Here is a 3,637-nt window from a genome sequence, read left to right on the forward strand (position 1 = left end):
AGTTAATTTTACTTATTAAGGGCTCATATTGCCAACATTAAACCAAGTGTATCTTCGATTTTGTGAGTCCAGATTCACATATTTAGGGAGATAAAAGCAAACTGTGATCCACGTGTACGGATGAAAAACTGAAGGCTCGTGGTTAATCACGTTGTAGTTTTTTGTTTGTTTGTTTTTTAAAGATTTTATTTATTTGACAGAGAGAGAGAAATCACAAGTAGGCAGAGAGGCAGGCAGAGAGAGGGGAGAAAGCAGGTTCCCCGCGGAGCAGAGAGCCCAATGCGGGGGCTGATCCCAGGACCCTGGGATCATGACCCAAGCTGAAGGCAGAGGCCTCAACCCACTGAGCCACCCAGGCACCCCAATCACGTTGTAGTTTTAAATTTCTACAGCCTAGAAGCCAGAAGTCACAGGTGTTTTCGGTCTTTCTGGATGTCCCATTAGGTAACTCCTGAGCTGAGCAACCTCATTATCCTTCAGCTTCTGGTTGAGCACACACTGGTTAATCCCTGAGTGTTTGGGATATACAGAAGGCTTGGGAAGATTTCATTCTCGATGCCATGCAGTCCCTTCACCATCATTGACATTGGACGGATCCTGGGTAGATTTTTCAACAAGGAGTCCATGAGATCAGCCACACTCAATCCAGTAGCCCAGCTCTTGTATCCTTCTAGCTTGATGACTTTGTAGGCACTTTCAACCACCATCTTAGGCACTTCCTTCCAATTTTCACTGTCATTGTCTTCCCATTTCTGGATTCAGTTCTTGGAGAGAAATGTCTGCCACATTTGCTCCACTCTACAGCCACACTTGGGTTGCCATGTTCTCCCAAAATCCATCCGTGGCAGCTGCTGGGATGAATGCCTAGCTTGTCAGCCATAAGATAGCAAAATCTAACAGAATACATATTACACCCATTTCCAATCACATGAAACATGCCTCAATTTAAAATATTCTTAAAAGAGAGAAAAAGTGCTGAATAACAAAACAAATAAGCAAACCAAGTGATGCCAAGACTTTAAATCTCTTGGAATAATTCAGCTAAACTGAATAAGCAAGTAAGGCTGAGAAACACTTGAATGGTTCTGGTATCATTTACTTCTTTGGGGAAAACATTTTCCAGTTGGCTATTCCAGAGCTGTTGGCCCATAAGCACACTGTACTGTGTATTTCAAATTGGATTCTTCAATACCCATTGCAAAAAAACAACCCTGGGAACTCCACAGTTCTTTACAAAGACCGACTTGTTAAAAAAAAAAAAAATGACTTGTTAAAAAATGAAAGTTAGGAACAACAGGTAGAGCAGCCTTTAGGATTGTGTTGTGAATTCTCAGAGATCATTCGGAGACAGCTGAAGCCAGGTGGGGCACCATCCCCTTGTCCTCACTGGACAGGCTCTGATTTTTTTGTACGGAACACATGGTGTGAAACCCAGTGAGTCTTAATGGCAATCTTCCTCAGTGTGATAATCTTCGTTATCTACATCATTCTTTCCACCTGACCATTTGCTGGAGACAACCATGAGGGCAGTTCAAATAACCCCTTTGTTCACAGACTGCCTAATACTAACCAGCCAAACTGATTCATTCATTCAGACTCTGAGTCAGAAACTAACCCTATCTAGTGATCTGTCTATAGTTGCAAGTCACTATCATTGTGGCATCGAGGTCTGTTTTGTTGTTGGTGGCTCTGAGCCAAAGATAATTATTTTATTTTTTCTACCTTTGGAGCGTCCTTCTCTATAGGCTTTCGTGCAAACTGAAGATTTGTGGTGGGTTATACTGACATATTTCTGTTAGCTGGGTTTTACCCCCTGTAAATCTCCAGTGCTCTGTTCTCATACAGCCTTCCTGGACTCCTTTCTATTTGGAAAAACAAGCAAAAAACCCCAAATCATTGGATACTCTTCCGGCCACTTAGGGACATATCCCAGAGCCTGGGGGTTCTCTTCTGGATACCTCCTCCTCTCCAGCAAGGCACTGACACCTGACGCTGTGTGAATAAGGCTGAGATTCTCCTTGTGATTCCTGTCAGAAAGTTCAAGTCCTCTTTATCCAAACACCCATTTCCCACCCCCACCAGCCTTCTTCCTTGTAACCCAGAAAATAGCTTGTGATCCATGTAAATTATGTAGACATAATTGCAGACATAAATCTAGAACTTCTTGACTCTGAGATAGGATCAAGGGCTTCTTTTATTTGGAGGACATTGTCCCTTCAGAATGCTCATGCACTCCCTGAGCACCATCTGATTTCTTAATGTGAAGCCAAAGAAATTGTGGTGTGTGTTTGTTATGTTCCGGCACAAATTCAGAACTCGGTGCCTGCTTGATATTCCAGAAAGCATCTCTGTGCTGGTGAATTTAATATCACGGAACAACATTTTTCTAGTGGGTTATAAAAATAATTCTGCAGTAATTCACATTTATTAAACAAAAATATGGTAAAAGCTGAGTGCCTTGTAAGCACTACATATGGGTGCTTTGGTCCTTACTTGATGGATCATTGGCCTCTCAAAGTGTTCCTGTAGCTTTAGGTTTGAAACATCTTTGTAGGGACTTGAAATGGCCTACTGGGGTTGTCTCACTGTCTCCTTTTTTTCTTTAATTTAATTATATTTTGTTTATCCCTTTAAAACAAATGATACACATTTTAGGTTTTGGTTTTTGTTTTAGATTTTATTGATTTATTTGAGAGAGAGAAAAAGCATGCACCAGAGGGGAGAGGGGCAGAGGGAGACGGAGAAGCAGACCCCCTGCTGAGCAGAGAGCCTGATGCGGGACTCGATCCCAGGACCCTGAGATCATAACCTTTGGCTCCTTTGCTTAGAGGGAGGCAGGGTGAGCACCTGAGCCAAAGGCAGGTGCTTAGCCAACTGAACCACCCAGACACTCCCATATTTTAGTTTTTAAGTGAATTGGTGTATTATCTGTTTCCAGACAGAATTATATAGTTTCTTTCTATAAACTCCCAGATTATATTTTAGGAAATTGGTCAACAATTGAGACCATATTATCGGTTTACTGTGCCTGGATTTTTAATGGTGTGAATCACTTTTTTCCCAAGACATTTTTGTAAGCTGTTGCCCTATCTGGGGTGCTGTTGCCCTCTACTACACTGTGTCTAACTCTATCAGAAGCAGTGCTCATCAGTGCAACAGACCATGTGAGGATGTATTCACTGAGGATGTATTCACTGATGATCAACTCCCACGAACTACAATGGACATCACCAAGTCATGACCATTTCTAAAGGCTACTGCTCATGTTTCCCCGCCCCGAAGCCTAGGCCCCAGTAATGACTCTCTGAGTAAGAACCTCGAATAGCTGAGATCACATGAATATGCACATCCAGTTATAGAGACTTTATTATAACACTAGTAAGTCTTTATTAAGGTCAGGTTAACTTGAAGTTACACTTCCTGAGATGTATGCACTATGTCCTTTAATTTGTCAGAGAAAGCTTTAGATACTAGTCAAATCCAGATTTGGCTTATCTCCTTGCATTCTGACACATGCGTGCGGACACATGTATTTCCTGCATCTTGTTGACTCTGTGGGCAATAGCTTTCTACCTGGGTAATATGGACAACATTGGTATCAGGTTATGTTTCTTTACTCACTGTGGTGTTTGTTCTG

The 3,637-nt window shown here is 42.0% G+C and overlaps 1 pseudogene; it reads right to left on the reverse strand.

Annotated features, from left to right (window-relative positions):
• Positions 1-407: 407 nt before the first annotated feature.
• On the reverse strand, positions 408-937 carry LOC132016483 (L-lactate dehydrogenase B chain-like; annotated as a pseudogene).
• Positions 938-3,637: the final 2,700 nt, after the last annotated feature.

The sequence above is a fragment of the Mustela nigripes genome, chromosome 4 (assembly GCF_022355385.1).
Source record: "Mustela nigripes isolate SB6536 chromosome 4, MUSNIG.SB6536, whole genome shotgun sequence".
NCBI classification, from domain to species: Eukaryota; Metazoa; Chordata; class Mammalia; order Carnivora; family Mustelidae; genus Mustela; species Mustela nigripes.